Below are 12,043 nucleotides of genomic sequence, written 5' to 3' on the forward strand. Positions count from 1 at the left end.
TATGATAATCATAGTTATAAATTCTCGTATTATTATTATTATTATGATATGATATGATAATTCCTGAATAAAACCAACTTTCAACAAAGCGCTTGTACCTGTTTCAAAACGGCGCTTCCCAAAAGAGCGCATAGCCCATATGAGCGCACCCATTTGAGAGCGTTTTATTGCCTAGATAATTATGGGCGCGTTTCCAATGGCCCAAATGCGCGCGTATTTTCTCGTTTATCAGCGGATTCGCGTATCCCATAAGCGCGCGTGTCCAGTGTTCAATCATTATTCTGCATACATTCTAACTGCAAGTACATTACACGGGAAATCATGTCAATGCTGTGAGAAAAAAATCACGTGAATCCCACACTCATGTTAATGCTACGAATAAATTCACGTGAATGTCACTCAGTTTTGATTTGACAGTTGTTATCGCTATTTTCACGCTATAAATACCCTATCGCGGGTACATATTACACTGACATCATTTGCGCCCATTGTTCCGATTTCTGCAGTCCAACACCGAGCTCTACAAAAAGTGACAAAAATGGCAGACAGAGAAATACGTGAAACTAACGTGGCGATGTACGGTCAGCAAATTGGATTTCAAGATTAAACAATTATGATTCACAACGTTTCATTTGACTAATTTGTGTGTGATGACTAAATCGTCAAACTCCAGTAAGATGCGCGCTTATGGGGTATACGCCTATCGGCCGAGTAGGCTAAAATACGGTCGCATATGGGATACGACCACCCGCACTCGTATGGACTATGCGCCCCAATCGTCAATCGCCATAATGCGCCCTTTTGGGCTACACCCTTTGAAATATCATACACTGACAATCATTATCACCAGTAATTAATTATGCATGCATTGCAGCTGAGCTAGACTATCTGTGAGCAGCATCATCTTCCTCAATCCAACGTGATCGACGTATCAGTTTCCCTGCATGATACTGAAAACTCATACCGATAAGAGCGTTAGCTGCAATTTGATCCGTATCTTTTTTTCTGGGCCAGGAGACGCTGTTTCATCTCAGTGCAGACTATCTGTCACTTCGTCTTCCCTCTACAGTGTCTACTAAGCTAACACATAACGCCCACTTGGGTTTTTTCATTCCTCGATATGGGTGGACATTTGCTGTGCAAATGAATTGTTAGGCCAACTAAACTTTTAAACCTTTAAAGTGGTGGACTGGCAGTTTGATGGGCAAGTGATTGATTGCATGGCTTAGCTACTGTTTTACTGAGTGACTGACTGACTAATAAACTGACTGATCAATTAACAACATATCAAACCGAGCGTTAACTGGGCAAGAAACGTCCGTCCATGCCCCACGGGAGATACCGACGTAACATTACAAGGGCTCAGTGACCTCGATCGCCCCACACGCTGGGGTAGTGCACAGACCTTTTTTTCTTCTTTAAAAAAAAATCTCAGCCAGAGTTCAAACTGGGTCAAAGCTTTCGCTGTCTCAGTCCGAACCGACAGACATACGGACGAATTTTCGAGAGAACGAACGGACAGATTGACTGAATACCTAACTGGCTGACAAATCAACTAGCTCACTCGCCGATGAACAGATTGATTCGACAAACTGACAAATTGATATCCTTTTCATGTAGTACACATACATCTGTCTCGCTGTCCGGTCTAACAGTATAGACGTGTGATCGACAAGAAGAAGAAGAAGATGTAATATAAAAACAAATTAATTAAGAATAACATCTAAGAAACAAGGCCCCTAGTTCGCTTCCAAATAATGCTACCGCACAGGAGGACTGCCTTCACTTAGGCCTAAAAAAAAATAGGTGTGGTTACAGTAACCCGACCTACCCTATTTTTAGGGGCCGACCCTATAACTTTTTATTACATTTGTCAAAAAAAGAAAAAAAAGAAGAAAAAAAACGAATCCAGAAAACGCAATGAAAGCGAAAGCGCCCGAGTCGCACACTTATTTCCCTGTCAAGTAGGTTTAATTTGTACACATTAGAAAAAAAAGTTTAAAAAAAAAAAAGTGATTGCCTACCTTCCTACCCTATTTTTTGGGCGATGTTACCGTAACCACACCTATTTTTTTTTGGGCCTTAGCAAAAGCAAGTGTTTGGAAAGCTCCATAAATGTCGTAAAATACAACAAGTCGCGTAAGGCGAAATTACTACATTTAGTCAAGCTGTGGAACTCACAGAATGAAACTGAACGCGCTGCAATTTTTCACAATGACCGTGGTCCGCCGCTTGTGCAAAACGGAGTGAAACTGACGAGCGCGGTAGTGGTTTCGCTGTGCTGCATAGCACGCTTTTCTGTACCTCTCTTCGTTTTAACTTTCTGAGCGTGTTTTTAATCCAAACATATCATATCTATGTTTTTGGAATCAGGAACCGACAAGAAATAAGATGAAATTGTTTTTAAATCGATTTCAGAAATTTGATTTTGATAATAATTTTTATATTTTTAATTTTCAGACCTTGTTTTCAATCCGAATATAACATATTTATATGTTTTTGGAATCAGAAAATGATGAAGAATAAGATGAACGTAAATTTGGATCGTTTTATAAAAAAATAATTTTAATTACAATATTTCAAACTTCCACAAGAGCGAAACCAAAGTAGCCCGGCTACAAAGAGAGATATAAACCGTTGGGCTGTTTTGTCCCGATCACCCTCACATCTCCCGGCTTTGCATGCACGAAAGGGTTACCAGGTAAATAGTGCGTGCAGTTTCCATGCCTGGCAACAGAACATGATCTGATATTGGAATCATGCCAACGGCCTGCGTGCAACTGTCAACCTTAGTTGTTTGAGCCACAAAGCTTCATAGATAAGAGAATGGCTGGATATTTCTGTGCTATGCTAAAAAGGAAAAAGAAAATAAATTCAGTGGCAACGGTGGGTGTGACGAATAATTTATTTCAATAACAAACGATTGCTAGTGAGAAAGTTACAATACAAGAACAATGCAACTTGATTCTCCTTATCAGAACAATTCATTTGACAATCAACTGAATAAGTTATCCAGCTATTCATATATCTTTTTTCCCCAAACATTTTATTTTGATTATGTATTTATTTATATATTTATTTATTTATTTATTCATTTATCTATTTATTTGTGTATTTATTCATGTATCTATTTAATTTATTTGTATCTATCTTCTTGTTTATTAATTTATTTATTTGTTTATTTCTTATTTTGCTTACATTTATTTACTTATTCATCAATAAATATATATAAAACAAGAAGGGCAAAGCCCACACGACTCACATGCTGAACAGACCTTGATCTTTCTTTCAGAATAATTTTACAATAAAACTGAGAAAAACAATATTTATTCAGTAAAGAAAATAATTACAGAAAACTAATGCCATTGTGAGTTGCACATTCAGTAATTGCATCCAAGTTATGGTGCATACTGTGTCAAAAGGTTCTCCATCCTAAAATGCTAATCGCTGGTCATTAGGGGATCGAGTCGAACAAGAAATATCAGTTTAACTCAAACTGACCTGGAACTTGAAGATATGTAACCTAATATGAGTTAGTATGAAAATATAATGTATTTCCCTCACACATATGTAGTTTTGGAAGAGTTATTTTCAATAGTTCAAAGTCAAGGTCACTTCAAAATATATACATTTCAACTTTGAAGGACCCTGTGACCTTGACCTTGAAGTGAGGTCAAGTTGCCAAACATGTTTCTGAAGATCTTGTAACCATACACCATCAGGCCACAATTGGTGTTGATAGACTTAATAGTGTCCAAGAAATATACAATGTTAAAGGTTTCACAGACGGACGGGGGGGACGGACGCCCGGACGCCCGGAAGGACAGGCGGACGATGTCGGTGAGTATATAGACTCACTTTTGTAAGTATAATGTATTTCCCTCACGCATATGTAGATTTGGAAGAGTTATCTTCCATAGTTCAAGGTCAAGGTCACTTCAAACTATGTATACAATCCAACTTTAAAGGACCCTTGCGACCTTGACCTTAAAGCAAGGTCAACCAAACTGGTGTCCAAAGATAGGGCTTACATTGCCCTGTATAGCATACATAGCTAAGGTTGCCATTCTCGATAACTTCAGAAAAAAATGCGAAAATGTGAAAAATGGTCGTTTTTAAGACAACAATTACGGCCCCTGTGACCTTGAACTTGAAGTGAGGTCAAGTTGCCGCACATGTTTTTTGAGATCTTGTAACCATACACCATCAGGCCACATCAGGTGTTGATAGACTTAATAGTGTCCAAGAAATATCCAACGTTAAAGTTTTCCGGACGGACGGACGGACGGACGGACGGACGGCGGGACGGACGGACGGACGACTCGGGTGAGTACATAGACTCACTTTTGCTTCGCATGTGAGTCAACTAGATGAATACCCGCTTCGCCGGGTACGGCTTCGCCGGGAAGAAGTAGAGCCGAATACCCGGCTTCGCCGGGGACCCGGCTTTCCGTACGAAGGAAGGGAGATAAACGCGCAAAACACTGGAGAAGATAAGGAAGAGTTACTGGGAATGGATGTACAGAAAAACCAAAATCGGTTCAGCGCTGCGCGCTGAGAGCACACACGTGTTAAAAATTTTCCACGATTGTGTCCGGGGTCTACCTGAATATGCCCACCAAATTTGAAGCAGATCCATCGAGAACTTTGGCCGTGAATCGCGAACACACAGACAGACAGACACACACAAGCCGTATATAGATATAGATAGATAGATAGATCACACCGTATAACCGGTTGATACGAAGAAACTACCCACGCTCCGGTTCAATCCATTTCAGCTCTCACGCGGCGGCAAAGCGAGGTGAGTTGCTCCACAAATTGCATCATAACTTTCACAAAAAGACATTTTATCGTATTATTGTTGTTTGCACTTTAGCATAAGAAGTATGCGTACCATATTCCAGAATTATTTTATTATTTAAATGCACTTGTAAAAGGGGAGCAGAGAATATTGACACATTTCAAGCGTTCTGCGCCAAAATGTTGACTTTTCATTGTTATTATGGAATATTTAATGCAAGTAAAAGATTATAGTCAACGGGAAAGTCAAGATTAATCAATTCTTGAAACATGAGTGTACTTTTTGGTCTTTGAAAAGTTGCAATTCGATTACATGTCAAGAAATCGCGTAGCAACCCTACAAATTAATTGCCGGTTGATACTCTCACGCTTGCTTTATTTTGAAAGGTTGCGACTCTCACGCATACTCGGTTGCGACTCTCACGCAGTTTTTCAAATGGAAAACGGAGAATATTTCATGTCTTAGCATGTTTACCTGTTTGGATTTGATGCAAAATCTCTTATGTTGTCTCTTAATGTTTAAAACATCTCTCTCTCTCTCTCTCTCTCTCTCTCTCTCTCTCTCTCTCTCTCTCTCTCTCTCTCTCTCTCTCTCTCTCTCTCTCTCTCTCTCTCTCTCTCTCTTGATGATTCTTTTACTTCCCTTTACTTGTTTTGCCTTGCAAGCATTCATCCACAAAGCATTGATTGACTTGCGGATCTGGTCTGTTTCAGAATCAGAGTCGGCAAAGGCAAAGTGATTGTCACTTTAATTGAAACTGACGTGAGTGACACCAGCGTTGGAGAGAGCATGTTGCGTCACTGAGATATGTTTTTTACACAATCACTGGGTCAGAACGGCAGAAATCCAAAAGTGTATGGACAACCTGCAGGACTTTTCAACGTTCGAGAGAACCCAGTCCTACCACGGAAGAAGAAGAAGAAGAGGAAGAAGAAGAAATCAAGCGAGGACGAAGATCTGATCAGAGACCTGACTAACTTCACTAAGACAAAGAGTAGGAGAGTTTCTAATGAAATCAACGAGCCGAGCCAAAGTATTAGTATTTACTTCATGTATTTCGGGTTTACATATTTACTCCACAATCCACTTCCAAACATGCCTCTTATACCGTTAGAAATGTAGTTAAATATAGTTTTTGATCATGAACAAGCAGAAATTCAAGTGAATCATGTCAAGAAAATCACCATGATCCTTGTTTTTCCCAATAACAGAGGATCTGCAACAGTGTGGGCTTTCTCGGACATTTACATTATCAAGGGTGTATTAGGGTATGAATGACAACTCATACTGTCTGTAAAGAGGCGGTACACCCCGAGTTTGCCGAAACTACAATAGGGGCCGAAAAGGGAACATAACAACTCTATGATGGGGAGAGGGGTCATGTATATATGTGTGGGGGGGGGGAAGAACAGGAATCAGTGGCAAAATACCGGACAAACAAAGATTGCCTGCATAAACGAGTAAATTGTTGTTGTTTTTTGCTCAAATAAAGCAACAATCATACGTGAGAGTCTCAACCAGAGAATAAAAACTTTGCGTGAGAGTCTCACCCTACCGAGCGTGAGAGTATCAACCGGCAATTTGTAGGGTTGCTACGCGATTTCTTGACATGTAATCGAATTGCAACTTTTCAAAGACCAAAAAGTACACTCATGTTTCAAGAATTGATTAATCTTGTCTTTCCCGTTGACTATAATCTTTTACTTGCATTAAATATTCCATAATAACAATGAAAAGTCAACATTTTGGCGCAGAACGCTTGAAATGTGTCAATATTCTCTGCTCCCCTTTTACAAGTGCATTTAAATAATAAAATAATTCTGGAATATGGTACGCATACTTCTTATGCTAAAGCGCAAACAACAATAATACGATAAAATGTCTTTTTGTGAAAGTTATGATGCAATTTGTGGAGCAACTCACCTCGCTTTGCCGCCGCGTGAGAGCTGAAATGGATTGAACCGGAGCGTGGGTAGTTTCTTCGTATCAACCGGTTATACGGTGTGATAGATGTCATAAGTTGTAAAAGAAACAATTGAAAGTCAGTAGACTTTCGTCTGAGATTTGTTAAAATCTCTTAGCAGAGCAAAAGAGAGAGAGGGAGTAAACAGTGTCCATTCACAGATATTGGGGAAATCAGACCATCCTCTGACGGGACCTAAATTCCAAAGGGAAGCTAACACCCACGGAGGGGAGAGCGTATTAGCAGAGAAATTCAGTTCAAAGGAGGGCCATTATTTTACTACCAAGACCAGACACGTGTTTCGACACTAATGTGTCTCATGAGTGATCTGATGGTAGAGAGGGCGAGAGTTGTCAACCTATGGTATCCAACCAAGAAGCAAACCACTCTCTGAGTGGTAGCTTTTGTTGGCATGGGAGACTACCCTCATCTGACAATCCCAAAAGGACATATGTGAAGGGAAACACTTTGATGTAAAGTCAAAGTGTGGAATCTAAATTTGTTAAGAAAGAATTTTGAAATTTTGAAATATATATACATACTAGAATGAATACCCGCTTCGGAAGAAGTAGTAGAGCCGAATGATACCCGGCTTCGCAGGGAAGAAGTAGAGCCGAATACCCGGCTTCGCAGGGAAGAAGTAGAGGAATACCCGACTTCGCCGGGATGAAAGCGTTGTGGACAGTGACCTTCTAAAAATAGTAACGGGAATATCCGGCTTCGCCGGGATGAAAGCGTTGTGGACAGTGACCTTCTAAAAATAGTAACGGGAATATGGATTGACGCCACACGAAGGAAGGGAGATAAACGCAAAACACTGGAGAAGATAAGGAAGAGTTACTGGGAATGGATCTGGGAAAATGAACAGAAAAACCAAAATCGGTTCAGCGCTGCGCGCTGAGAGCACGTGTTGAAAATTCTCATCGACCAGGTTGTGTCCGGGGTGTACCTGAATATGGCCACCAAATTTGAAACAGATCCATCGAGAACTTTGGCCGTGCATCGCGAACACACACACACAAACACACACACACACACACACACACACACACACACACACACACACACACACACACACACACACACACACAGACACAAGCCGTATATATATATATAGATAGATATACTAGATGAATACCCGCTTCGCCGGATACGGCTTCGCCGGGAAGAAGTCGAGCCGAATACCCGGCTCCGCCGGGGACCCGGCTTTGCCGGCGCACCGCACGAAGGAAGGGAGATAAACGCGCAAAACACTGGAGAAGATAAGGAAGAGTAATACCCGGCTTCGCCGGGACAGTGACCTTCTAAAAATAGTATAACGGGAATATGGATTGAGCGTTGTAGACAGTGACCTTCTAAAAATAGAAACGGGAATATGGATTGACGCCACACGAAGGAAGCGAGATAAACGCAAAACACTGGAGAAGATAAGGAAGAGTTAGTGGGAATGGATCTGGGAAGATGAACAGAAAAACCAAAATCGGTTCAGCGCTGCGCGCTGAGAGCACGTGTTGAAATATCTCATCGACCAGGTTGTGTCCGGGGTGTACCTGAATATGGCCACCAAATTTGAAACAGATCCATCGAGAACCTTGGCCGTGCATCGCGAACACACAGACACACACACACTCACACAGACACAAGTCGTATATATATATAGATAGATACAGAATTCAAGACACTCTTTTTCCTCTGCACCACTCCACACGATGAAAGCTTAAAAAGCTTATTTATACATCACAATATAAAAAGTTCAACACCAAGCCAGAATGTCTCATCTTTTGTTTCCAAATGTTCGGCCCGCAGGCCTTCTTCAAAGGTACACAGGTCTGTATATTCTTATACTTATGTCCATCAAGCTGATGTACGATTTTATTTTCGATATGTTTAAATCAACCCGATTAAATACGAGAAATATCAAATAAACTCGAACGGGGATTATTTTCTCGACCAGGTGCGATGAACATTTCGCTGTACCCTCGTGTCAAGTCATGCGAAGAAGAGAAAGTGAATGAATAAGTAAGGTATGATAATTACAGTCTATCGCGCCATTCAGTACAACATACTGTTCATACATGTATGAATAGCAGCGTTCCTTTGCGTGTTCGGTGAATCAAAGTGTTTCAGAAAACCAAGAGAGCAATTTTCTGGAACAGCAGACGGATTAAAAGCACTTTTTATAGTACAAGTTGCAGTTATACGGGTGGAAGAGAATTAATTTTACATTCTCACGCCAACTTTAATATGGTTTAGGTTTCAGGTCTGATCCCAACAGGAAAATGTTACGCATTTGTTTGATCGACTTTATGTAAATGCGAAACACTATACTGCATTGTTCTTCCGTAATATGATGATCTATGCATATATTGCCGTCAAACAACCAAGCGATCACACACACACACACACACACACACACACACACACACACACACACACACACACACACACACACACGTGCGCGCGCTTTGAGTTTTTAACATTCAAGCAAACACAAACCTATCACAGAATCCAGCTCATGAATATTCGAACAAAAGAAATGCTATTTAAGTCACCGTAATTTGAATAAATGAAGAAAATCCAACTTGATGCGCATTGTGTAATAAGGGTTTTTATTGTATTAGTCTTTTTCATTTTTTTCTTTTGTTGTTGTGACAGGGGAGGCTACCGCTCCTTTTACCGAGTTGTTGGCCTTTAAGTCAACACCTCTGGATTGTGGAATTCTCAGTGTTTGTGATGGGGTCTGGTGGTTTCCGATTGTCTGTATGTTCATAGAAACCTTCGGGTTTGCATAACAGTTTTTATAGGGTTAAGAAATTAGCCCTAACATTTTCAATCCTGTTTGATTGCCCTTCGCCTCCCGAGGTGATCGTAGTGTTACGGCACTCGGTTACATTGTTTTTCTGTTTTGTTTGTTTGTTGTTAGTCTTTGAAGTGTGAGGACATAATGCACTTTCTTTTGAGTTTTTATTCGGACGAGAGTGTCCTTCCACGTGGACACACACCTACATCCACAGCCTGGCTGGTTTCTGTGCAGAGTGGGATTCTCGTGTGTGCTAAGTTACTCTCTCTCTCTCTCTCTCTCTCTCTCTCTCTCTCTCTCTCTCTCTCTCTCTCTCTCTCTCTCTCTCTCTCTCTCTGTCTCTCTCTATTATAAAAAAACATATATATTATATATATATATATATATATTATTGAAAAACATATCAATAAGCATATTCTTTTGCACTTTGAGGACAACAAATTGATACATGATAAGCAATCAGGTTTTAGGAAAAAACACTCATGTCAAACAGCGCTGATTAGCTTAGTTGACCAATGGCTAAACAACATTAATAGTAACCAGTTCTGTGCTGCTCTATTTGTTGACTTTGCTAAAGCTTTTGACCTAATTGACCATAAACTCCTTATCAAAAAGCTTGAGATTTATGGTTTGGCAACTGATTCTGTTAACATTTTAAAATCTTTCTTGTCAGACAGACAGCAAAGTACTTATCTGAATCAATCATACTCTTGTAAACAAACAGTAAGGTTTGGAGTTCCACAAGGTTCTATTCTTGGTCCTTTACTATTTTCTATCTATATTAATGACCTACCATTATTTGTTAAATGTATGTGTGAACTATTTGCAGATGATACTACAATTCATTCTAGTCACAAAGATCTAAGTGAGCTAGCAAGAGTCCTCCAAGAAAACATTGATCGATTGCTGGAATGGTCAGAACTAAACCATATGTCACTGAACCCAAATAAAACTAAATGCATGCTTCTAACCACTAGACAAAAACGACAAAATCTATCATCAAAATTTCCTAAACTACAAATACAAAATCAAGATGTAACTGAAGTTGATAACCATAAGGTTTTGGGAATAACCATTGATAATAATCTGTCTTGGTCAAAACATTTAGATACACTTTGTAAAAATACTTCTAAAAAAATATATCAGTTATCAAAAATTAAACACTTTCTAGACCTACGCACACAGAAACTGTTTTTTCAGGCATATATTCAATCAACTATTGATTATGCGTCCACAGTGTGGGACTCTGCAAGTGCAAACACTTTGAAACACTTGTGCTCTTTACATAAACGAGCTGTAAAATTAATTCTTTTAAAAAATGCATCTCTCTCTATGTCTGATTATAAAAAATTAAAGATTCTTCCTATCAAATCACGATTCATCTATAACAAAGGTGTAATGATGCATAGAATTATGTCAGGGAATGCACCTACATTCATTGCCTCAAATTTCAAACTGAATAATTCAATAAAACTAAACAAATTAATTACCCCAACCCCTAGAATTGACCTTTACAAATCAAGTCTTTCTTATTCTGGCGCCTTATTGTGGAACTCCATTCCTGATTTAATTAAAATGCAATTCAGTGAAACTTCCTTCAAAGAAATGTATATGCTGTTTCTCTTGGAAACAAGTAAATAATTATGTGATAATAATACATCATTGCTTGATATTCATAATGCATTTTGAATGTCTTTTTAACTGTTTGACATGTTAATTATATACATTGTATTTTAATTAACTTAACTTCTATTTCTTCTTGTTATTAATCGAGTTACCCTCAATGGGCGAGGGCCGGACGAAAAAAAGCATGTATATTTTGCTTATTCTGTTACCCTCGATAAATAAATAAAGTTCAAAGTTCAAAGTTCTCTCTCTCTCTCTCTCTCTCTCTCTCTCTCTCTCTCTCTCTCTCTCTCTCTCTCTTTTTCTCTCTCTCTCTCTCTCTCTCTCTCTCTCTCTCTCTCGCTCGCGTGTGTGTGTTTGTGTGTGTATATGTGTGTGTGTGTGTGTGTGTGTGTATGTGTGTGTGTGTGTATGTGTGTGTGTTTGTGAGAGAAAGAGTGAAAGTCAGAGTGTGTGTGTGTGTATGTGTGTGAGAGTGGGTGAGAGAGAGAGAGAGAGAGAGAGAGAGAGAGACAGACAGACAGACAGACAGAGAGAGAGAGGCTGTCATGTTTGATATATGTACCGGTTGTAACGGGTTAGTTGGCCTAAACAATAAACTTTCTGAGTTCTGAGTTCTGATTTCTCTCTCTCTCTCTCTCTCTCTCTCTCTCTCTCTCTCTCTCTCTCTCTCTCTCTCTCTCTCTCTCTCTCTCTCTCTCTCTCTCAGTCAAGCCGTATATAACACTCAAATAAGAAGCTTAATTCGTATAACCCAGGGCCGGACCAAATGAGTTGTAAGGGGGGGGTTCCTCTTTTTTGGGGGGGGCAAATCAGCGAAGTGGCGAAGCCACAAGCGCGCGCCTGCAAA

The 12,043-nt window shown here is 39.8% G+C and overlaps 1 protein-coding gene across 1 annotated transcript in view; it reads right to left on the minus strand.

Moving 5' to 3' along the window:
- LOC138958994 (protocadherin Fat 4-like) overlaps positions 1-12,043 on the minus strand; it is a 104,592-nt gene that overhangs the window by 91,687 nt on the left and 862 nt on the right. The window lies entirely within an intron of this gene.

This window comes from Littorina saxatilis, linkage group LG2 (assembly GCF_037325665.1).
Source record: "Littorina saxatilis isolate snail1 linkage group LG2, US_GU_Lsax_2.0, whole genome shotgun sequence".
NCBI lineage: Eukaryota > Metazoa > Mollusca > Gastropoda > Littorinimorpha > Littorinidae > Littorina > Littorina saxatilis.